Below are 26,714 nucleotides of genomic sequence, written 5' to 3' on the forward strand. Positions count from 1 at the left end.
TGCTAAATATAATTGTGTAAATATATTGTGTTCTTTTATAATCTGCACCGAACTAGGGAGCTGACTGAGATTGAATTCATGTTTATTTCTGTTAATTATTCTCATCTTAAACAGGAAAGTGTCCAAACACACACACACACACACACAAAAAAAACTCCTGGTGAAGCAACTGAGACCCACGCACCACTGTTAAAAAGATGGAGTTTATTAAAGAGGAGAGTGAAGAGATGAAGATTGAAGAAGCAATCAGAGTCAAACTTGAAGAAACTGAGGAACAAACAGGTTGGTTGCATTCTCAGTCATTTGATCCTGGCAGTCAGTGAAGTTTACATTATTTAGTTAACAGTGTTGGGCAAGTTACTTTCAAATGGTAATACATCACATATTACTAGTTACTGTCTTTTAAAAGTAATTAGTTACATTACAATATTACTGTCTCTGAATTGTAACGAGTTACACTACTTCTAGTTACTTTTGAGTTACTTTCACGAAAATATCCACAGAAGTATGGGCAGACATTCTAAAATGCTTAAAGTTGTTTGCTGCTCATTATAGATACAGTGGAGGGTAATTTGGTAGGTCTATATAGAATTAAATAATAAAAGCATATTAATAACATCGGTAAATAAAGCGGAATGTTATAATGTACAAACAATAAACACAATACCTCGCATTTGGGCTATTTAAAACATTTTTTAACAGGACAAGTATGAAGAATATAAGTTGCTAAACAAGCCAAAACGAATTAAGCTATTTTAAAGCGAAACTGAAAGCAAACGGTAATGTTCTCACGCAGCCTCTAAGTTGTGCGTTGTTGCAATTCTGTATGTGTGTGCGTGACACGCCGGCGCGATTGAAAAACCGAAAACAAACAACAACAACAAAATCATTTTTGGTCATATGGATCATTCGAAACTGCAATGTGTTTACTTTTATTTTTGTCATATTGGTTTCCTTTCCATTAACTTTCGTAGAGCGCTCCACTCATAAATTAACCAAATAACTCAGCAACATATGTGACTCATTTGTTTTTCTTTCGTTTGGTTAATCTGTTAATTAGGCTATTTAAGTCAGATATATATCCGTGTATTTATTCGTTTTTTATATAGACGATGATGAAACAGATTTTGTTGTATTTAGTTAAACCTTTTGTTGTTGTTGTTGTTTTTTGTGTGTCTGTGCTTGTCCGCCGCTTTCTTTCTCTTCTCCGACCCCGCAGCACTCTCCGCTAGTTTAGTGTTAGTGGCACCAGTCCTGGTGTTTCCAGGAGTTACTCGTGCTATTTGAGAGTTTGCTGTTGGAAGATTGCACCTGGCTATGCATTCTTGTCCTTTTCTCCGATGAACTGATAATAACGGGAGTGCGTCCATCTCACAAATGTAGCGTTCGCCTCCGTCATCTTAACCATCTAATTTCAGCAGCAGTTAATAAAAAAACCTATTTTATACACAGATTTGTTTTGAAATGAAATAAGCAGAAATAAGAAAATGGAAAAAACGAATAAAGGAGCCGTTTTCTTATTTCTGCTTATTTCATTTTAAATTGGAAATCAAACGAATAAAACGTACACGGACCATTCCTCTGGTGCAGTTTTGCAGTGTTGGTAAGTTGACCACATAATTTTGAGTTAAAATATGTCATTGTAACTTGCGTTACTCAGAATGTAACAAGTACAATATTACCCAAATTTTATTAGTAATGCGTTATATTACTGCGTTACAGCAAAAAGTAATATATATATATATATGTATATATATTTATACTACAGGGCCGTTGAATGCTTGAATCTGATTGGCTGACGAACGTTCTGGAGGTGTGCATTATTTTCAGGGAAACGCACGGCGAACGTTGTTCCAGGCAGCTTTTGACCGCAGTACATGTCTATATCACTTCGCCATATGTGACCCTGGACCACAAAACCAGTCTTAAGTTGCTGGGGTATATTTGTAGCAATAGCCAAAAATACAATGCATGGGTCAAAATTTTTGATTTTTCTTTTATGCCAAAAATCATTAAGAAATTAAGTAAAGTTCATGTTCCATGAAGATTTTTTTGTAAAATTCTTACTGTAAACATATCAAAATGTAATTTTTGATTTGTAATATGCATTGTTAAGAACCTAATTTGGACAACTTTAAAGGTGATTTTCTCAGTCTTTTTGATTTTTTTGCATCCTCAGATTTCTGATTTCAAATAGACGTATCTCAGTCAAATATTGTCCTATCCTAACAAACCATACTTTCATATGATGTATAAATCTCAGTTTTGTCATTTAACCTTATTTAACCTTATAACCAATTTAACCTTATGACTTGTTTTGTGGTCCAGGGTCACATATGATTTCAGTTATTTCAAAGGTCCTTATAGCCCAAAACAGCAAAATAACCAAAAGCTACAGTGACACTGGCAAAACTAATACATACGGTAAACAACAGGATAAAAACGACACATTATGTCCATGTTTTTTCCACAATATTACGTTTTATTATGTACGGAAAGCACATACTCTATTTCTCTCGCTCTCTCTCACTCACAGACGCACACACATACAGTTAGCACTCACGTTAGCATTTGCGCTAATGTTGTTAGCGCATCTCTGACGATAAACAACTTAAAAACGACATCGTGACCGCATCACCACCTCGGGTGTGCATTATTTTCTAAGAATTCTACGGCCCGTCATCAATTATTCCTTACATATATAAACATGAGTAAATCTATGCACATGATTAATGCCATCTTGCAATACCACAGTGTGTGGCCTCACAGAGTTGGATTGCTCCATTGACTGATGAAGTATTAAGAATTTCTTTACTTTTTGAACACAAATAAGAAGTGTCCACTTAAACGCATATTGTTTTCTCGACCCTGTGACGTCACACGCTGTGGTATTGTAAGATGGCGGCACCCTTGCTCCAAAAGCTATAGAGTGTTTTCGCAACGCGTGATCAATGCCATTGAACTGAACGAAACTAGCATATTTTGCTGATGAAAATGGTCAATTATTGTCATGTTTTGGGCTGTACTTATCGGTCGGACTGGGAAAAACATTTGGAGTACTATAGACTGACAAAAGTTATAACAAATCAAGGAGAAGAGTGCAAAAAAACTGCGAAAATGGAACAAAAAGCATTTGTGGTTGGCCAAACTAAGTTTTCCAGGGCAAGAATCTTGACAACATTTGTGTTTGTTCTTATCATTTCAGTTCGGGTAGGCAAAATATTAGGCTAATATGTTAATTAATATTGCTCATATGTGTCTTTACCAGCTATTAACTTTAGTTTACTTTCCTGTTCACCAAGTCCTTCTTTTTATGATTTAGCTGTTTATAGTCTTGGTCACATTTTAGTCGTTTGAGTCTTTCACAGTGTTAGATGATGAAAATGTATGTATGTTTCTCAACTTTTAGTCATTACTTTTAGTCAACATTTATTTTGTTAGCTATATAATATGTAATCGTCTTAACAAAAATAGGCATTACTTCTCTCTTTAGATTTAATCAATTAAGCTTCTAAGAAGTTTGGAAAAACTGGAATAAATTTCATTTTTGGGTAGCGATACAAATTAAACTAATTTATGCATGTAATAATGACACATTCAATTTTCACACAACTGTTTACATTCACTTAAGCCGTAATTTACTAAATTTACGTGAGATACTCAACACAATAGACATTTGGACTACTGTGCGTGAATTTGAGCACTGAGAAGTGAAGTGGAGCACTTCTGGTTTGTGTCTATCAGCGTGATTCTCGCAATCCCTCACTTTAATCGACTACGAATTGTGACTCCCAGGAAAAACGGGACATCTGGTGACCCTATCCCTTACTATTCAGGTGCTGGGGCCATTGTTTTTGATCGCTAGTTCGGGTTTTGTTAGCCTATCCGTCTACTGCGGCTGCCAAACGCCCCTTGTCTGATTGCAATCCAAAGACAGGGACGCACATTTTAAAAGACAAGACAGTTAGCCTATAGGATGTATTTTGAATATTCGGTAGTCCTCGAATAACATTCTAGTCCCGTCTTTTCTTGTTTATAAAGATGCAGCAAACATTTTGTCATCTTTTTATCATCAGGTATTAGTTTTAGCTCGTCAACGTCTCGTCTTAGTAACAGAAAAAAATAGTTGTTAATGAATATTTTTAGTCGTAGTCTTCGTTGACTAAGTTAACTCTAACTTCCAAACGTTTTTTTTTCCCCTGTGGTTAAGACTGAATAAATTAGCAGGACAACGTATTCAGTAGTACATTTACCGTGCAATCTACGCTCGTTTACATCCGAGTATCTCCAATATGGCCGAGCCTACGGGTAACTGACCAAATCATGATGCAATTCCAAACCAGTTTTAACAAAACAGATTTTTTCTTTTAAAAAGTGGAAATCAGTTTACTAAATAATGTAAACTTGACTGATTGCTTTACTTCCACTTTAAAATGTCCAGCTCTATATAAATGAATTATTTTTTTTTTTTTGAAGAATGTCATATGAATGCTTTAATTGAAGTGCTTTTATCTGACATGTTGCGAGTCGTCTTATGTGGACAGATATGTTGAGATCACATGACTAGCTAAATACAAATGTTGCCTTCAAGTGAACTTGATCCGGCTTAATTCAAGTGAACTTGATCCGGCTTAAAATGATTAGAATTAGATTAGAATGATTTCTGAAGGAGCATGTGACACTGAAGACAGAACTATTGATGCTAAATATTCAGCTTTGCATTAAAAGAATAAATTAGAAAACCATTATTTTCAAACTGTAATATTTCACAGTTAATGTTTTTTTCTGTATTTTTCATCAAGTAAATGCAGCCTTGAGCATAAGAGAATTCCTTAAAAAATGTAAAAAATCTTACTGATCCCAAACTTTTGTACAACAGTGTACATTTTATAATATTGACTGACAAAACGGAGATCACAGCAGAACAGTTGTATATTTCTGAACATCTTTCCAGTGTTTTGTTACTGAATGATTTAGCTTTTTTTTAATGAAGCCGTTTTTTTAAATGAATCGAGTCAATGATTCAATGACTCAATGACCCATTCATAAATATAGAAATGTATAATTTGAATGGACCAGCTTAATCAGTGACTCATAAAGGTGTGTTTACGTGGATAATTCTATTCTGAGTACAATTGGTAGATGTTAAATTGGAACCATGAAAACATTTGGAAATATTCAAAGGTATTGTCTGGAGTGTGTCTGGTTACTACTGTGCAACAGGTTAGTGGAGCAGTAGAGGCCTTTATTTCTAAAGCTCGAATGCTCAAATGGGATTCGATGTCATCCTTCGCAGAATAAGACTCGGAGGCAGAGTTTAGCTCCAGTTTGCCCCAGTATACCTGCTGGATGTTTCTGAAGTTCTAAACTCTGGCCCTTGAAACCCCCTTTTCTGCAGAGTTTAGCTCCAACGCTAATCACACAGACCTGTACATGTTAACCAAGGTCTTCTCTTATTAGAAAAAAGGCAGGTGATCAAGGTTTTATCAAGGTTGAAGCTAAACTCTGCAGAAAAGTGGACCTTGAGGGCCAGAGTGGAGAACCGCTGCTTTTCACAATATTGTTAACACTTAACATATAAAAAAGTATGTTTACATGACAACAGTGTACTAAAAACAGCCAACGAAATGATCCTCATTCCCATAGATCTGTGAAAATGACTAAAAATGCTGTATTATGCATTTTTTTTTGTTGACTTATATCAGAAAGAAATACTTTATTTGTATGATTTTGCAGTATCTGTGTCACATATATAGGACTCTTATTATAGAATTTGATTACAGAAAAACATGGTAATGGATTAAAACATATTAGTAACAGGCTGGATGTACATTAACCTTACATCTTAACACCTTAAAAAAAGCAGATCATTGATCATAGATCATATAGTTTGTCTGTAGCCTATAAAACAGCTTCGTCAATATATGAGGTATTTTTTTAGCGAGCCATTAAATGGCTTGAGACTCGACTCAAACTCATGACCAAAGACTCGAGACTTGAAGCAGACTCCAGCGACAAAGATTTCAGACTTGATTTGGACTCCAGTTTAGAGACTTCAGACTTGACTTGGACTCCAGGTTAAAGACTTCAGACTTGACTCAGACTCCAGGTTAAAGACTTCAGACTTGACTCAGACTCCAGGTTAAAGACTTCAGACTCGGACTCCAGGTTAAAGACTTCAGACTTGACTCGGACTCCAGGTTAAAGGCTTCAGACTCGGACTCCAGGTTAAAGACTTCAGACTTGACTCAGACTCCAGGTTAAAGACTTCAGACTTGACTCAGACTCCAGGTTAAAGACTTCAGACTTGATTTGGACTCCAGTTTAAAGACTTCAGACTTGACTTGGACTCCAGGTTAAAGACTTCAGACTTGATTTGGACTCCAGTTTAAAGACTTCAGACTTGACTTGGACTCCAGGTTAAAGACTTCAGACTTGACTCAGACTCCAGGTTAAAGACTTCAGACTCGGACTCCAGGTTAAAGACTTCAGACTTGACTCGGACTCCAGGTTAAAGGCTTCAGACTCGGACTCCAGGTTAAAATCTTCAGACTTGACTCAGACTTCAGGTTAAAGACTTCAGACTTGACTCGGACTCCAGGTTAAAGACTTCAGACTTGACTCAGACTCCAGGTTAAAGACTTCAGACTTGACTCAGACTTCAGGTTAAAGACTTCAGACTTGACTCAGACTCCAGGTTAAATACTTCAGACTTGACTCGGACTTCAGGTTAAAGACTTCAGACTTGACTCAGACTTCAGGTTAAAGACTTCAGACTTGACTCGGACTCCAGGTTAAAGACTTCAGACTTGACTCAGACTCCAGGTTAAAGACTTCAGACTTGACTCGGACTCCAGGTTAAAGACTTAAGACTTGACTCGGACTCCAGGTTAAAGACTTCAGACTTGACTCGGACTCCAGGTTAAAGAATTCAGACTTGACTCAGACTCCAGGCTAAAGACTTCAGACTCAGACTCCAGGTTAAAGACTTCAGACTTGACTCGGACTCCAGGTAAAGACTTCAGACTTGACTCGGACTCCAAGTTAAAGACTTGTGAACATCTCTGAACCCTGCCCCCACACCCTGATAGACACCTACCTTTCTGCACACCCGAATCTTTTGTCATGCTCATTGCTCCAGTCTAAAGTTATGCTACTTTGAGAATTTATTTAAATTTATGTTTCTAGTTAAAAACAGTGTCGTATAAACATATGTTAAATGTATTGATACCTATTGTCTTGTGCCATTAAACTTCTGCTAACTCTTAATTGTTTTTTTTTTCACCTTAGACCTAATGCCACTGAAAGAGGAGAAAGAAGTACTTAATGAATTTGAAGAGGAAGACCAGTATGAGGATTTTCAAAAGACAGGAACTAGACATGACTTTGCTTGTTTACAGTTTGGAAAGAGTTTCAGTCAACAAGGAAACCTTGAAGTCCACATGAGAATTCACACCGGAGAAAATCCTATCTCCTGTGAACAGTGTGGAAGAAGTTTCACTCGTAAAATAGGTCTTAAAAGGCACATGAGAATTCACACTGGCGAAAAGCCTTACAAATGCCCTCAATGTGGAAAAAGTTTCTGTCAAAATGGAAACCTTCAAATCCACATGAGAATTCATACTGGGAAGAGCTATTTCACCTGCCAACAGTGTGGGAAAAGTTTCACTCAAAAAATAAGTCTTGACAAGCACATGAGAATTCACACCGGAGAAAGACCTTACACCTGCCCTCTGTGTGGAATGAGTTTCACCCTAAAAGAAAACTTGACCAGGCATCTGAGAATTCACGCAAGAAAAAAGCCTCACATATGCCAACACTGTGGAGAGAGTTTTGTTCAATATAAAGACCTTGCAGTTCACATGAGCATTCACACAGAAGAGAAGCCTTACTCGTGCCCTCAGTGTGGGAGAAGTTTCCATCACCAAAGAAACCTTACAGTCCACATGAGAGTTCACACTGGAAAAAAGCCTTTCTCTTGCCAACAGTGTGGAAATCGTTTCACTCGAAAAATAGGTCTTAAAAGGCACATGACAATACACAATGGAGAGTGTCCGTACACCTGCCAACAGTGTGGAACAAGTTTCACTCAAAAAGGAAGCCTTAACAGGCACATGAGTATTCACACTGGGGAGAAGCCTTACACATGCCAAGAGTGTAGTAAAAACTTCACTCGTAAAATAGGTCTTGAAAGACACATGAGAATTCACACTGGAGAAAAGCCTTACACATGCCCCCAGTGTGGAAAAGGTTTCATTCAACAAGGAAACCTGACAGTCCACATGAGAATACACAATGGAGAGAATCCCTTCATGTGCCAACAGTGTGGAAGATGTTTCAATCATAAAGGAAGCCTTAACAGGCACATGAGAATTCACACTGGAGTGAAACCTTACACATGCCTTCAGTGTGGAAAGAGTTTCGATCAGCATGGAAACCTAAAAGTCCACATGAAAATCCACACTAGGGTGATAAATGATTGATAAAATAGGGTTGATAAAATGAGAAGGCGTGGAACTAAACAGCACGACTCATGGACTGTTTATCCGCTTGTGCTTGGCTCAAATAGCAGTGTTTACTTTCTGATCGGTCTTGATTACACAACCACATTGGAAAAGAAGTGTTTGAATATAGCGAAGAACAAATTTCTTGTTGATTTGGTTTACAAACGGCCATCGGCGCTACACCACAGGAACCTGATGAGTTCTCTACAATCGGACATTGGTACAAACTGCTGGTTTCGTCTGGCCAGAGGAGAACTGGTCCCCCGACTGAGCCTGGTTTCTCCCAAGGTTTTTTTTTTCTCCATTTCTGTCACCTGTGGAGTTTTGGTTCCTTGCCGCTGTCGCCTCTGGCTTGCTTAGTTGGGGACACCTTCCAGCGATATCGTATACTATTTGAACTGAACTGACGATGATATCACTGAATTCATTGATGAACTGCCTTTAACTGAAAATTGATTATCTACAATAATGCGTTACTTACACACTATTGTTCTGTTTAATTACTGTGCAGTTGCTTTGACACAATCTGTATTGTTAAAAGCGCTATATAAATAAAGGTGACTTGACTTGACTTGACAAACAGCGTTTTCAACAGAACAAACACTGTGCCAGGAACGGTCCAGTTAGATGGCTTTTCCATGAAGACATTTTTCATTTTCTAGAACAAAAATGTACAGATCAATCCAAGATGTTTTTGTCTTTCTTTCTTTAGTCATAAAGATTTTTTTGAGGAAAACATTCCAGGATTTTTCTCCATATAGTAGAATTTTATCGTGCCCCGAGTTTGAACTTCCAAAACTCGGCTTCAAACGATCCCAGCTGAAGAAGAAGGGTCCTGTCTAGCGAAACGATAGGTTATTATTATTATTTTTTTATTTACAATTTATATACTTTTAAATCTCAAATGCTCGTCTTGTCTTGCTCTGCCTGAACTACGTTTTTTCTGGTTCAAGACAGTTAGGGTGTGTCTCAAAACTCTCCAATTTTCTAAGTTTAAATCGAAGTTTTACCTTTTTCGTTTAGGGTGTTTAATCATCTACAAATTTTCACTAGTGATGGGAAGTTAGGATCATTTTACCGACTCAGATCTTTGAGTCTCCTTCAGCAAAATGAACGAATCTTTTTTCGAGTCATTTCGTTCATTTCGTTCATTTTACCAAAATATAATTAAAAAGCTACGTGTTACTTTCATAACACATGTACTGCTTGTACAAACGTTGATTACACTACAAACAAGACAAAACTATAATACTATTAGAAACAGAAAAGGTTAATTCATTGTTTACCTGGGTCTTCAGTCTATGATTAGCTCCCTCACCTCTATCTGTACAGGTTTGAGTCGTTCGTTCATCACGTGACAGCCTCATACGCTTTACCTATGCTATTATCGAGTCTTCGGGTTTGAGTCGTTCGTTCATAGTTGCGCAATTGCGCATGTGCGACTGAACGAATCACTCCCCAAGACGACTCGTTCTTCCCGAGTCACATTAAAGATTCGTTCAAAATGAACGAATCGTTCAAGAACGACCCATCACTAAATTTCACTTTGCAAACACTTCTGCAGGGATGTAGGATACCCTAACTGTTTTGTACTGGATGAAACAGTTCAGTAAGAGAAAAACTACAGAGCATTTAACCTTCCCAATTGCCACTCAAAAGTTGCCCCAAACTATTCAGGGCTAAATATTACTTTATTGGAGTCACTCAAACCAGCAGACATGAGAAACAACCCGCGGCAATAGTGTTAAATTAGCCCAATTTCACAGGAAAACTGTAGACTTGGCAACACTGCTCCCATCAGTGCTTTTATGGAATGGCATTCTAACGCTAATTTGCTCTGTTTAGTAAATCTGGCCCTTAGTATAGTCTCCTGGCTACAATGTCAGAATACTAAAAATACAAAAAAAAAAAAAAAAAAAAAAGGAATGCCTGACACAGCAGTAAATTCATCAGCTTTTAGATCTTGTCGGTTCGATTTTGTCAAGACAAACTCAAAAGAGATACTGTGCCCCCTCAGCCCTGAAATTCAGCAACTGGCGGCTCTCCTCTTTCTTTCTTTTTTTTCTGCCATAGTAGCTGATATCTGTCATGTGTTGCGCTTTTATTGAGAAGGTCATCCAATAACAGAAATGATTGATTTACACCAGTGTTACGATGCAGCTACTGAACACTCAACTCTAGCTGTGGAGGAAATGAAGACACATTTTGGCTTATTTGTTAGAGAGTTGGACTAACCCCAAAAAAGTTCAGTAAGAGAAAAACTACAGAGCATTTAAGGTTAAAAAGTGTATATGTATTGTAAAAAAAAAAAGATAATTTTGCAAGATAAGACCCTTCTTCCTTGTCTGGGATCATTTGAAGCTGCATTTAATCTGCACAGCACTAAAAAAGTCCACTTTAAGTAGAAAAGTTCTAAAATGTTTTCTCAAAAAACATAATTTTCTTTACGACTTTAACATTTTTGATGACAATGGGGCGAGTACATTATTTGTCAGTTTTTGTTCTGGAAGTGAACTTCTCTTTTAATTGCACCATGGTATTGTGACAGAAATGTGGAATATATATGGTATTCTATTATATTAATGTAGACATGTATTAATGTATTTTTACAAGATGTAATATTAGTCTCAGGTGTCCCCAGAATGTGTCTGTGAAGTTTCAGCTCAAATTACCCCACAGATCATTTAAAAAACTGGAGAAGTCCACTTCCAGAACAAAAATGTACAGATCATTCATTCACCCCTATGTCATCCAAGATGTTCATGTCTTTCTTTCTTCAGTCGTAAAGAAATTGTGTTTTTTGAGGAAAACAGTTCAGGATTTCTCTTCATATAATGGACTTCTATGGTGCCCCTGAGTTTGAACTTCCAAAATGCAGTTTAAATGCAGCTTTAAAGGGCTCTAAATGATCCCAGCTGAGGAATCTAGCGAAATCTAGCGAAACGATCGGTTATGTTCTAAAAACATTTACAACTTATATACTTTTTAATCTCAAACGCTTGTCTTGCCGGGCTAGACAAGACAAGCATTTGAGGTTAAAAAGTATATCGTTTTGCTAGATAAGACCCTTTTTTTTCCTCTGCTGTGATCGCTTAGAGCTCTTTGAAGATTTATTTTGGAAGTTCAAACTCAGGGGGCACCATAGAAATCCATTATATGGAGAGAAATCCTGAAATGTTTTACTCAAAAAAACAATTTCCTTACAACTGAAGAAAGAAATACATGAACATCTTGGATGACAAGGGGGTGAGTACATTATCTGGACATTCTTGTTCTGAAGTGAACTACTACTCCTTTAATGTAAAACAACTATTTCTGTTTACGTTTATCAAATTTGAGTTCTGAATCTAAGATGATTCCTAAAAACAATGAATTCATTTACAAAACTATTTCTTCATTTTGCACCAAAAATTTTTTATTTTCGTTTTCAATTAGAGAAACACACTAAAAACTTTTATCTTAAAAGTGAGTTAATTTTCATGCAAAAAAAAATAAAATAGTCATTAGACTGATGGTTGTTTTCTTTTTCTTTTCTTTTTTTTATCATATTATCCAAATGTACATCAGCTTGCAAACCATTAGGCAGTAAAGGGAATGATTGTGATGGGTTTTGGTCAAAGTTTGGTCAAACTATGTTAGCGATACAGCAAATTGTTGTGCTAATGTAAGACTGCGCAGTCCATGGAGCCAGAAGTACTAACAGCTTGACGTTAAAATATTGGGCTTACTGTCAGGATTTACTAAAGAGGTGCAGTGAAGAATAATCGCTGAAAAGGGGTAAACACAATTATTTTTGTGCCTGACCTTATTGAATATGCAGTTGTAGGAGTTTCCCTTTTTAAATGCAAAATTTATAGGAGCAGAGTATTAAAATGATTCACACAAAACAATTTATTAATGTTTGCGCTTGTCAAATGACTGGTATTTGTGCTATAATTTAACGCCTAAAAACATGTCTCAAAGCAGGCGGTAATTTGTGCTGCTTTTTCAATTGTCTGGCTACAAAACCTTCCCAATTGCCACTCAAAAGTTGCCCCAAACTATTCAGGGCTAAATATTACTTTATTGGAGTCACTCAAACCAGCAGACATGAGAAACAACCCGCGGCAATAGTGTTAAATTAGCCCAATTTCACAGGAAAACTGTAGACTTGGCAACACTGCTCCCATCAGTGCTTTTATGGAATGGCATTCTAACGCTAATTTGCTCTGTTTAGTAAATCTGGCCCTTAGTATAGTCTCCTGGCTACAATGTCAGAATACTAAAAATACAAAAAAAAAAAAAAAAAAAAAAGGAATGCCTGACACAGCAGTAAATTCATCAGCTTTTAGATCTTGTCGGTTCGATTTTGTCAAGACAAACTCAAAAGAGATACTGTGCCCCCTCAGCCCTGAAATTCAGCAACTGGCGGCTCTCCTCTTTCTTTCTTTTTTTTCTGCCATAGTAGCTGATATCTGTCATGTGTTGCGCTTTTATTGAGAAGGTCATCCAATAACAGAAATGATTGATTTACACCAGTGTTACGATGCAGCTACTGAACACTCAACTCTAGCTGTGGAGGAAATGAAGACACATTTTGGCTTATTTGTTAGAGAGTTGGACTAACCCCAAAAAAGTGAAATGCCATTGTGGCTTTGACAGAAATTCTGAAAGTTGATCTGGATCTTCTGTCAATTAAAGGATGTAACAGAATTATAGATACAATCAGTGAACCTGCTGAGAAAAAAACAAACAAAAAAAAAAAAACAGCTAAAACCAGCCTAGGCTGGTTGACTGGTCTTAGCTGGTTTAAGCTGGAAGTAGCTGGTTTCCCAGCCTGACCAGCTAAGACCAGCCTGTCTAGCCTGGTAAGGCTGGAAAAGTGGCCAAAACCCCTCTAAAACCAGCCTGCTGACCAGCTATGACCAGCTTAAATGAGGCTGGTTGACCAGCTAAAACCAGCCAACCACCCTGGTTTTAGCTGTTTTTTTTTTTCCACCAGGGGAAAAGTTATAAATATAAGGAAAGTAAGTATAAGGACAGTATTCAGTTTTTTACAGTGTAACGGGGTCTGCAGTATACATCCCTAAATATGAAATAGGAATTAGCAAGAGAACATCTGCTTAGACAGCTTAAATGTTAATGCAGTTGAATTATGTGCTATAGGCTACTAATTGCATTCCCTGCTGAAAAAAAAAAAACAGCCAAAACCAGCCTTGGCTGGTTGGCTGGTATTAGCTGGTTTAAGCTGGAAGTAGCTGGTGTTAGCTGGTCTAGACCCTTATGTGGCCAAAACCCATCTGAAACTAGCCTGCTGACCAGCTAAAACCAGCTACTTCCAGCTCAAACCAGCTAAGATCAGCCAACCAGCCTAGGCTGCTTTTAGCTGCTTTTAGCTGTTTCAGCAGGGCATCCACAGGATCATTAAAGTAAAGGAAGATATGTACATGATTCAGAATAAAGTAGGCATAAGAGAGGACAAATAAAAGGACAGTCAGTTGTAGTGAATAGACTCAGGGCGTTGTAAATTAAATGGAATTCTTCATGTGTTAGGAAAACATTGCACAGTTCAATGCAACACCAATGCAGCTGAAACACCATTATCAAGAAATAGATATGGGGCAGTATAATGTAAAAATTATATTAGAATGCGGGGATAGTGATCAAAAAATAAACATTTGTTTACGTTTTTAAGGGGTTTACTGGGCTGGAAAGATGAATTTAAGTATGAAAAGACAAGTTAATGGACTGCAGGTGGCAGTAATGCAACCTTTTGGATGCCAACCGCCATTAAACACCGAAGAAGACGTTGTCATAATGCTACACTGTACTCCAGTGTGTGATTCGGCTGAAGAAAGGTTTGTGTTCTAAGCATGTATAATGTTTAAATCGATATAAATCATTCATTGTATAGTCTTTACATACGAAGTAAAATGAATGAAATATTATTGAATGCAATGTCGTAATGCTTTATGTTTGTTTATCTTTGCATACTTTGTGAATAAAGCGCAAACACACGTAAAACAGTAAAAATGCGTCTCATTTCGCAACATATATAGTGCGTTGCAACAGTAACGGAGAAATAGTTTAAACTCGAAACCGTATGAAATTGCTTAGCAAATTGATTAAGTGATTCAAAGCTTTCCAGTCGCATGCATGCTGACGTTACAAACTGAGCAAAACAGTGTAAGTGCAAACATTAACAACTAACCATGTATTTAATGACATCTTTTAAAAAGCAAATCACAAATTTCCATGCATGTCTAACGGATTAAATGTGATTGACAAATAATATAAATTGAATACCAATCAGCTTTCAATAATTTCCTGTTCTTTTATTAATTTGTAGTTTTTGCAGTGATTTAAGTTTATTAACTCTCTGACTGACTCCCTTAATTGTCTCAATTACTTGGATGTAAACAACAACAGCATTGACTGCAGGGTTAGTGTACTGTGGGATATGTTGTTCTGCTAATTTATGCTGTCTAAACCACAGAAAAAATATGTGGAAGCTGCTTAATTATATAAAGAAGACTTAGTAAGCTGGAAAGGGCACAATATTTTGACAAAGCAAAGTTAATAGATGGTAAAGATCCATGCAGGTGGTACTAATAAGTTATTAGCCTTATATTTGATCTACCTGACTGGAAATGATAAGAGCAAATACAAATGTTGTCAAGAATCTCGTCCTGGAAATCCTGGTTCAGTTTTCGCTCTCTTTTCTATGATTTGTGATAACTTTTGGCAGTCTATGCTACTCCAAATGTTTTTTTTTTTTTTTGGTCCAACCGATTAGTACAGCCCAAAACATGACAATAGTCGATCATTTTCAGCAGCAATAATAAGCAAATTATGCAATTTTTTATTTTTTTTTTGTTCGGTTCAGTGGCATTGTTTACGTTCAGTGCCACCAATGCCAATATGAATGCCTCTTTTGTGCTGACTTCTGAACTAGGTAGCTGATTGAGATGCACCCAAAGATTTAGTTTCCGTTAATTTCTTTCTGTTATTTATTCTCATCTTAAACAGGGACAAACCATCCAAACAAAGGAAAACTCCTGCTGAAGCAACACAGATCCACGGGACACAGTATTATTATAAAGATGGCGTTTATTAAAGTGGAGAGTGAAGACATGAAGATTGAAGAAAGGTTTGTGGTGAAACTTGAAGATACTGAGCAACAAACAGGTTGGTTTTCATTTTTCAATGCTGAACTTATTAAAACATTAATCTTAACAGAAATTAATGACATTTTTGAAAGAATTTTTTGATCGGACATGTTAAGATCAAATGACCAGACAAATGCTAATGCTGTCGTCAACCTGAGGAGATCCTGCGTACACACCGGACGTTTAATATTACAACATGTCATGCATTTAATTACAACAAAAATACATAAGTAGCTTAAAATAGTTATTTGGTGTAACATTAAGCCCAATAGCTGGTCATTAAACAAAACCATGAATTTCTATCAATTACTCAACAGTTTGTAACAAAAAAAAACATTATTTTTCATTAGGAGAACCTTGAAATGTGAGTGAGTAGCTGCATTTCCATTACAGATTTGCGCTATTTTGGTGCTATTTTATAAATGTCGATTAAAAAGTATTGCGAAATGACTGCGTTTCCATTAACCGATGTTATGCGACTGAAACGTAATTATTTCCTCTCGCGATAGGTCGTGGCAACGGATTCTTGTGGGATTTTGGCTATATTTAATCGAATGTGACCAGTTTCCATTGCTGTTTTGCGAAATATTCCTTTTTCGAATTGCTTGAAAAACCACCTCATGCGAGTTTAAAAACCTTTTTTTCATTGAAGTTTTTGCGCAGTTGACGTGTTTTCATTTGGTGTATTTTCAATTCGCTATTTCAGTGGTTCGCAATTTAAAGGGTATTGACTTTATATTGGTTGAGTTACTGCTCCTGTCTACATTAGCTTTCCATTTAAATGGCTTTACTAGCAGGCACTAAATTTATAACAAAATGCAACTTAAATACATGATTTCATTTGAATGTTTGTGACTTAAATTGTTCACAAAAAAACAACTGTTTTGGCTTTCACATCTTCTCGAAAGCTCAGTTGTAAAAAAGAGCATCAGCAGCTGATCTAGGATAAGTGCTTTTCTTGAACTCATGTAGCAGCAACATACTTTATCACAGATGAATTTGGTTAGGTGCGATATTTTCAAACACCTAGATGTTTCAGATATTTTCATAAAGCAAACACTTTTCATTCATTACTTAATGTACTGCTTACTACAGTGGATGTTTTAGGTTTTTGTGAGGAACGTGAAACAACATTAGGATTACAGGAAATAAACTTTTGTACCTTTCTTTTTTGCACAAAAGTTAGTAGTAACAATTTCGACAAGCAACAATCTTGATTCAAAATCTGTTCATATCAGTTCAGTTTGCCTTGTTCTTGTTTATTTTAAACTTTTTGGGGGGTTAAATTCAGTAAATGATGTGTTCATCGATACTCAACAAATTTGATGTGATGTAAACAAATCTAGTGATTGATCATGTCTAAATATTTGTTCAGATGCAAAACTTAAAAATAAGAAAGCAGGCATAAGTAAACCTTTTTTTTTTTTGACAATTTTTTATGGGAATTTAAAAAACTTACATCTATTTTATCTTTTGTCACCTCACACAGAACACACCACATCAATTTGATAACAGGTCAAAAGAAAAGGGGTGCCCAACCCTGTTCCTGGAGATCTACCCTCTTGCAGAGTTTAGTTCCAACCTTAATCAAACACACCTGTCTATAATTATCAAATGCTCCTTCAGATCCTAATTAGTTGGTTCAGGTGTGTTTGATCAGGGTTGGAGCTGAACTCTGCAAGAAGGCAGATCTCCAGGAACAGGGTTGAGCACCTCTGGTCTAAAGTGATAATCCATTAAATAATTTTACTGGTGGTTGTTTTTAAAATTGTTTTGCTATTTTGACAAAAATCTTAAAATTACTTCAGTTCATTGCTCCAGTTGGTCTTAAGGTGCGTTCACACCGGACGCGAATGAAGCGGCAAGCGCGAGTGATTTGCATGTTAAGTCAATGCAAAGACGCGAATTGCGTGAACTAAGCGGCGCGCATTGAGCGTTGAAGCGTTTGCCGCGTCAATCGCGCAAGTTCAAAAATCTGAACTTTGGCGAAATTCCGCGCCGCGGTAACCAATCAGGAGCTCGCTCTAGTAGTGACGGAGGCAGAAATCCTAAACAACAATGGAGGACAAAATCACCGTTGCAGTCTGTGGATACTCGGAGCTGTACGATACATCTTTGTTTTTTTATAGAAAGGAATAAAAAGGATCTTGCTTGGAAGAAGGTGAGTGAAGAGGTACAACTCTTACAACTACTTTCCCGCTGACAAGTAAACTAAAATGTTCAAGCGTCCAACTTCGCGTGAATAGCACAATTTATTTGCGCAAGTCGCGTCCGGTGTGAACGCACCTTTATACTTGCTGCCTTGTACTGTAGTGGTTGGCCCTGATAATTGCTGCTTGCAGCTTAGGGCTGGACAATAATTCGATATCGATATATATCGCGATAGAATTTTCTTCAATAACGGTGATATGATTTTTAAACACATTTCCGATATTTCGATATACATTTTAGGGTTGGGTCGATAGACGATGCCATCGTCCATCGCCGATGGCCAATAGACATCACGATGCTGAGCCGGCATCGCGATCCTCCGCCCCGCCCCCGCCGCAGCAGCAACCCGCTCACGAAAAACACACACTTAATCCCTATATAGCCAAATGAAATGCATGCTTTCAATTCCTGCATCTTTACTTATTTTATTATTATTATTATGAGGAAATAATAACAAGGAAGTTGTTAGTGATCACAATACAAATTACAGTGAACTCCTAACGAATTACATGAAAGTTCGTTTACATTAATAAATGAGGCATACAAAAACAGCAGAAAAAAATCAAAATAATTTTAATTAAATTAGATTAAATAAACTACACCAAATATGCCCTTTTCATGGTTTTACCATAATGAACAGAGCTTGGAACAAAAACAAGAGTATATCTTTTTTTCCATCGAAATACGAATGTACAATACAAAGCCTATACATTATAAATAACACTTTATCATTCAAATACATTGGGAATATGGAAATACTTGGATTTGTGCCGAAAAACAGAGGTGCGTGAGCCCAACGCCTGCTATTTTTAGTTTCGCTTTGTTTTAGTTTCTTAACTTTATATATTTTGTTTCATTCCTGTTCTATTCTAAATACCTCTACATTTAAATCATTCGTTTTGGAGTCAGGGTAACTAACTTATAGCTATGTTTATAGAGTTTATAATGTTAATACATAATATTTCGCTTGATTTGGTATTATTTCTGATATTACCCTTTCTCTCTAAACATTCTGCTGCTCAGTAAATGCGTTTGGAGAGAGTGGGTTAAGCAGTAAGCAAACAATGAGAGCGTTATTGAACTTAAAAAAGCTGACTGGTCGAAAATATGTTAAGGACCAACACACATCCTCCAAATGCATCTATATAAACCCGCGCTTGCTCTGTCTCGTCTGCACGCACGCACTGTCACGATCTAATGCACTTGTTAATGCCGGATCTTTAAAAACAAATACCGGAACGCAAAAATCCAAAATCGGACATTTTCCAGAACAGGATCGGGCTCAAATTAAGCACTGGTGGACACGGTAGGCTACAATTAATTAATTCGTTATGAATAAATTATTTAACAACAACCATCCCTCACCCCCGCCCCCCGCAAACGATGCCATCGTCCATCGCGATGTTTCACATTAGACATCGTACGATGCCAAATTGGTCGACATCGCCCAACCCTAATACATTTGCATATATATATATATATATATATATTATTTCATACATTAGCATTTGTCACTCAATGGCGTTCAGTGCTCAGCCGTCAGAAAGAGCAGAACAGAATTGCGTGATGACGTACATCACAGACACGCTGCCAGCGCTCAGCAGTAGTTGTTTAAGCTCTGTTGCGGGAAGTTTTAGCAACAAAATGAGTACCCCTGGCCCTGACCGAGATGCAGATGAGGCAAGTAAAAAGGTAGACGAAATTGTTGACAAGAAAGGAAAGGCAAATTCAGTGGTATGGAAGTGGTTTGGATTCTTAAGTTCGGATAAACTTCAGGTTTCGGTGCTCTGCAAAATGTGCCGGAAAGTGGTGCCGACTAGCAGCGGGAACACATCAAATCTGTTCCACCATTTGAAGCAGTTCCACCCTTTAGAACATACTGAGAGTCAGAAGATGAGGCATCATAAAGGTTTAAGCCAACCTGTGCCTGAACCATCACCATCACCACCACCCCCCTCCCTGACACTGAAACCAGAGATGTCAATGAAGTAAACACAAATGTCTGCATTCCTACCTTATGATAAAAAAGTCTAAACGTCATAAAGACATTACTAGGGCTGTTACAAACTTCTTGGCTAAGGACATGATGCCATTTAGTATGGTGGATGGCGTGGGCTTCAGGAAAATGATGTCAGTCATTGACCCCCGATTTGAGCTCCCTAGTCGAAAATATTTTTCACGCACGGGCCGGCTATACCTGCACTTTATAGTGAAGTTAGGGACAGGGTGGAGGAGCATCTTAAGTCAGTGTCGTATTTTGCGACCACAGCTGACCTCTGATCTAGTCGAACCCCGGAACCGTACTTGAGCCTGACAGTCCACTTTATTGACAAAGATTGGAATCTTGTCAGCTTATGCCTCCAGACGGTCTACTTTCCAGAGGATCACACGGGCGAAGCAATTGCAGCCGGACTTGCAGATGCGCTCGCCTCCTGGGGACTCAGCGAGGAGCAACAGGTCTGCATCACCACAGATAGCGGGACCAATATCATCAAAGCCACTGAGTTGAATGGATGGACAAGACTACAATGCTTCGGGGCATCGATTGAACTCTGCCATTGGTAAGTAATACACAGTTCATGCAAATGCTCGCCATAATATCAGCTCTGGCCGCTTCAAATAGATTTTCAAAAAGTCTTTGACTTAGTTAAATAAACATGAGCACTGCACGTTTCACAGTCAAAATGTGGCGCTGTTTTTTTTATTTTATGAATGTGTCTAAAAAGGAAACTTACTGTATTCAGAAAAGTTTCTGTCATTTTCATTTCATTTTTTACTATAATTCCTTAGTAATTAATGACCACTGCGCTACTTTGTGTCCAAATGTTACCAGGAAAATGAGGGAAACAGCATCTCCTTCTGGAAGAGGATTAATAATTAGTTAGCCTAGTGGCATTATTTTTATTATGATTTCTTTCCCACTTTTTAAGCGATTTTTTTAATAGGGAATTTTAGTCAAGACATACATATTTGTATAGATTATTCACAGGTCTCTCAGTTCTATTCAAATGTGTTTTACTGGCATGGGGAACAGATGTTAGCTTTTTTTGCTAAATCAGATGTGAAAATAATTGATGTAATGTTTTTTTGTTTTTTTTTCTCTCTGTTTGCAGAGAAAGTTAACCAAGACAAGCGAGTGGACAGAGCTATTGGAGTCTGTAAAAAGGTAGTGGCTGAAGAAACGGGACCTGGCAACTGCTCAGGAGGAGTATCACTTGCCAAAGCACAAACTCATCAGTGAAACACCAATAAGATGGGGCTCCCGTCAACAAATGGTAAAGCGGGTTCTGGAGCAGAAAAGGGCCATCACAGAGGTCCTCTCAAAGGACAAGAAGACCAGGCCACTGATTCCTACCTGGCAAGATGTAGATGTTTTAGAGTCTACAGATGCAGCTCTAAGCCCACTCCTTGAGTTCACTGATGCATTGTCTGGTGAATCCTATGTCAGTGTATCATTCCTAAAACCAGTGATGCATCTTTTCAACACCTCCATCTTGAAGGAGTCAAAGGATGACACAGAGCTCACCAGGACCATAAAGACAACAGTGATGGGATACCTTAACATGGTTGATGACCCAACCATGATGATCTTGCCTCATTGACCCAAGATTTAAGAATACATCAAAGAGAGAGCTGTGTGGGAGATGCTGAAGGGAGAGAGAGCTGATGTGGTAAGGGAAGAGGAGTCCACAAAAGAAGCCATGGGAGATGCTTGTGCACCAGCCAAGAAAACAAAGCGGTCTCTGGCTAGCCTTTTTGCAAACAGGCCCACAACTACTACTAACTCTGAAGAAGGATTGAGTGCACAGCAGGCAGTTGAGAGGAAGCTCAGCAACTACCTTCCATCTCCAGATCCTGACAATGACTCAAACCCTCTGGATTGGTGGAAAGTCTATCAAAAGAACTTCCCCAGAGTAAGCCAACTGGCACAACATTACTTGTGCATTCAAGCCACAAGCTCCCCCTCTGAGAGAGTTTTTAGTACAGGTGGCAACATTGTCACATGTAAAAGGGCATCACTGAAGCCAGATAGCCAGATAATGTAGACCAGCTTGTATTTCTTGCCAGAAACCTGTCATAGGGTGTCATCAACAATGTTCCGGCCAGAGCAATATGTTTTTGTTGTTTCTCACTCTTTATTTATTTTATTTTATTATTTTTGTTTCTTTATCCTGGCTGAAGCAGTTTATTTGTTGTTTCAAGTTAAATGAATAATCAGCCTGTTCTAGTTTAAATGTCTGAGAGTTTTATTTATTTGACAGTTTATTTCACATTTCTTGTTTGTAAAGGCTAAATACAAATAAAAAGTGAACCTTATTTTTTTGGTACTGTTTTTATTTAAAAAAAAAAAAAAAATATATATATATATATATATATATATATATATATATATATATATATAATTTTAATAGGAGGAACCTGGAGGTATTATAGACTTTGCAAATTCAGTTTGCAGACATTTGTAGGTGCAGACATCCATTGCGTGTGTCCTCTGCAGTTTTTTTTCCTGAGGCTTTTTAATACTGTCGAATTATATCGTATCGTCCGAAATTAAGAAATATATCGTGATATAAATTTTTGCCATATCGTCCAGCCCTATTGCAGCTATATTCTTTTATTCTTCTTCCACTCTGGAAGTCTATGGCAGCACATACAACCGCTTTCGTAAAAGTTATGAAATTAGGCACACAGATAGAGGACGCTGTCAATATTAACCATAGCAAATTTGGAGTCCCTATGTCAAACTCTCTATCCCTACTAATAGACCAAATTTACACTCATATTAGTGTTGGGCGATATGCTCAATTTTCATATCGCCCTATCGTCAGCCTGAGAGATCGCCGATACACGATACTATCGTGCTAATTTAATTAATTATCTCTGTACTAAATTCCTTATTCGTTTTGTAAAGGTAGACTTTATTTTGGCATATGATTAAGTTGTACGTGTACAGAGCGTTGACTATAGTTCTGCCGGAGTTGTTCAAGTTACTTTCGGTTTCATTCTCTGCTATCGTCAGTGAGTGAGCTGTAAATGTGCGTGCCAGAATGTAAATGAATGAATCTTTCTTTACCCGTCATATTGCGATAATGTTACCGCTGTATGTCTGAAGGTTGTCATCAGGTGATGTTGTAGTTAAGTTCATATTGAATGCGGAGAAGTGACGCGCGTGTAATTCACGTGCGTATGTTTAGCGCCATCTGATCGCATCGTAATTCTAATTAACGCCTATAGACGTTACTGAGATGAATGTTTATGTTTACTGTATACAGACTGATTATGATACATCGTAATTAATTCAGCCTGAACCAGGTTTTACTACCTCTGTTATCCTAATGACTGCAATGCTAATATAATATAACACTCCCTTTAGAATCAGTTAATGTACCACTGTACTGGATGATGAAAATCTTCCATTCTCACTGCGCGAGGTGCGTTAAGGCGCGGTGCCCTCTCTATGCGTGTGTTTATACCGCGGCAAGTTTCTGAAGCATCCTAGAACAGACTCTCTGTGCTGCATTGCTAAAGTTAAGTTCTTTGTTGACGGATAATAATAATAATCGTCTAACTATCGTCAAAGGCATCAGCAACAGGCGATATCTCTGACTATCGTCGATATACGATACTATCGTCTATCGGCACAACCCTAACTCATATTTCTGCTAATAACTTTTGAAGCGTAAGGTCTTGTAGCATCAAGTCAGTCAAATGCATACCACATTTTTTATTTCTACGGGTGAAGATTTTTTGCAATTTTGAATTTTGCAAATATTGACTTTTTCAAGCTTGCTCTAGACTGTTTGACCAAAATTGGCCCAGATCATCTTCAGACAATTCTGGCTAAAGTTATCAAAAGCTTTTTGATATACCAAACAATTTTTGTGTGTTTTCTGTAACACTTAATTTTACGGTCTCTTAACTAGTTGCTTATTAGCATGCATATTACTAGAATATTAGTACATTTATTAGTATTAATCAAGCACATATTAATGCCTTATTCTACCTGATCTACATCCCTAATCCTACCCAATACCTAAATTTAACATGTACCTTACTAGCTATTAATAAGCAGCAAATTTGGAATTTAGTATGGGAAAAGTCGTAGTTAATAGGAAATAAGTGTTAATAAGCCCTGCCGAATCCCAAAACTACTCGTATTAATGACTATTAACAATTCTCGTTCTCATTTTCTTTAATAATAAGTCATGTCTTAAAGTAATTTAAAAGTTAGCAATGTGGTGGCCCTCAAGGTCCTCTTTCCTGCTGTAGTTTAGCTCCAGCCTAGATAAACTCACCTGCCTTTAGCTTTCTAGTAATAAAGAAAACCTTGATTAGCATATATAAGTGTTTGATTAGGGTTAAAGCTAAACTCTGTAGGGGTAAGATGGTTTTAAGGGCCAGAATTGAAAACTTCAGAAACTTCAGCCAGGTGTATCGAGGCAAGTTGGAACTAAACAACTGGCCCTCCAGAGCAGGCATATGACCTAGCGTTCATGTTGTTGGTTTTCATGCATTAGATATCTAAATGTTTTGATATCTATTGTCTTGTGCCATTAAACTGCTGTTAACTTTTCTTTGTTTTTCACCTTAGACCAAATGGCACTGAAAGAGGAGAAAGTAGTACTTTATAAAAGTGAAGAGGAAGATAAATCTGAGGATCTTCATGATTTCGAAACTGGAGAAAAAACTTGTTTTGGAAAGAGTTTGAATCAACAAGGAAAGCCTGAAGACCACATGAGAATTCACACTGGAAAGAAGACTTTCATCTGCGAACAGTGTGGAAAAAGTTTCAGTCAAAAAGGAAACTTTAACAAACACATGAGAGTTCACACTGGAGAGAAGCCTTACACATGCCCTCAGTGTGGACACAGTTTTGCTCAAAAAGCCCACCTTACTGTTCACATTAGACTTCACACTGGAGAGAACCCTTACACATGCCAACAGTGTGGAAAAAGTTATACCCAACAAGCAAACCTTAAAGTCCACATGAGAATTCACACTGGGGAGAGCCCTTTTCCCTGCCAACAGTGTGGAAAAAGTTTCACTCGTAAAGAAAGTCTTTACAAGCACGAAAGAATTCACACTGGAGAAAAGCCTTTCATATGCCCTCAGTGTGGAAAAAGTTTCACTCTAAAAGAAAACTTTACCAGGCACATGAGACTTCACACTGGAGAGAAGCCTTACACATGCCAACACTGTGGCGAGAGTTTTTCTCAACAAGGAAACCTTAATATTCACATGAGAACTCACACCGGAGAGAATCCTTACATATGTTATCAGTGTGGAAAAAGTTTCAGTCAACATGGAAACCTGAAAATCCACATGAGAATCCACAATGGAGAGAGGCCTTTTTCCTGCCAGCTGTGTGGGAAAAAATTCACTCGTAAAATAGGGTTTAAAAGGCACATGAGAATTCACACTGGCGAAAAGCCTTACACATGCCCACATTGTGGAAAAAGCTTCATTCAGCATGGAAACCTGACAGTCCACATGAGAATACACAGTGGAGAGAGCCCCTTCAACTGCCAACAGTGTGGACAAACTTTCAATCATAAAATAAGCCTTAATAGGCACATGAGAACTCACGCTGGAGAGAAGTCTTAGACATGCCATACGTGTGAGGAGAGTTTTGCTCAACACGGAAACCTTAAAGTCCACATGAGAAATCACACTGGAGAAAACCCTTTCATTTGCTAAGTGTAAGAATGCTGAATGAAATCACAGTTATTGACATGAACTAAACAATGACACTATTGTCTTATTTCTCTTAGCTCTATAGAAAAAAAAGTGTTTTTGACTGACTTGACTTGTCATGGAAATTCTCTGCACTAATCTAATTTCGTCTCCACTGACCTCCTGTTTTCAATATAATAAGGTTGTCAAAAGTACCAACATCAGTAGGTCTGTACTGAACTGTTAAAATTGCAATACAAGCATTTCCTCCATAGTATTTTAAGCACTATTAAAGGAGTAGTTTACTTTCAAAACAAAATGCATCTTGCAGATAAATGCAGATGTCAAATAGACATCTCCGAGATGTCTATGTGCCATCAGGGATATTATACACAATTATATGTAAAATTAATAATAGTTATTAAGATTGATGTGGTTTGGAATTTGTAAAATGTGCATGGAAAAAATATATCATCAGAATATCAACTTGCATAATAATTATGTTTGTGAATTCTGAGGAAAAAAAGCCAGAAGTGTGGGATATAAAGGGGAAAGGGGGGAAAAGTGAGAATGAGTTTTTTTGTTTTTCTTATAAGAATTGTGAGATATAATGTCGGTATTGCGAGAATGAAGTTCGAATTTTGAATATAAACTCAAATTGACCTTGTTTATTCTTTTATTTCATGGCTTCCATAGACTGCTAATTGAAAAATGTCATCTTCTGCCACCAGATAGGCTACGTCCACAAAAAAAACATCATTACTGTTTGCAAACACCAAATTGGTCTATATGTTACTGAGCCTAACATGAATTCATAAACGATTTAAATTTAAAAAGTTTGTATGATAAAAAGGGGCTCAAAATTTTGAAGAATGATGTAGTCGGCCGAAGAGGAAGAGGAAATGACATTTTTTAAAATTGAATAAAATATGTGATTCTGGACCACAAAAACAGTCATAAGTAGCATAAGTATATTTGTGGCAATAGCCAACAATACATTGTATAGGTCATAATTATTGATTTTTCTTTTATGCCAAAAATCATTATGATATTAAGTAAAGAATATGTTCCATGAAGATATTTTGTACATTTCCTACCGTAAATATATCAAAACTTAATATTTGATTAGTAATATGCATTACTAAGAACTTTAAATATGCATTACTAGACAACTTTA

At 37.2% G+C, this 26,714-nt stretch overlaps 1 pseudogene; it reads left to right on the forward strand.

The window, feature by feature from the left end:
* The first annotated feature begins 118 nt into the window (after nt 1-118).
* LOC141333893 (uncharacterized) lies at nt 119-26,714 on the forward strand (annotated as a pseudogene).

Source organism: Garra rufa, chromosome 4, assembly GCF_049309525.1.
Source record: "Garra rufa chromosome 4, GarRuf1.0, whole genome shotgun sequence".
Lineage (NCBI taxonomy): Eukaryota > Metazoa > Chordata > Actinopteri > Cypriniformes > Cyprinidae > Garra > Garra rufa.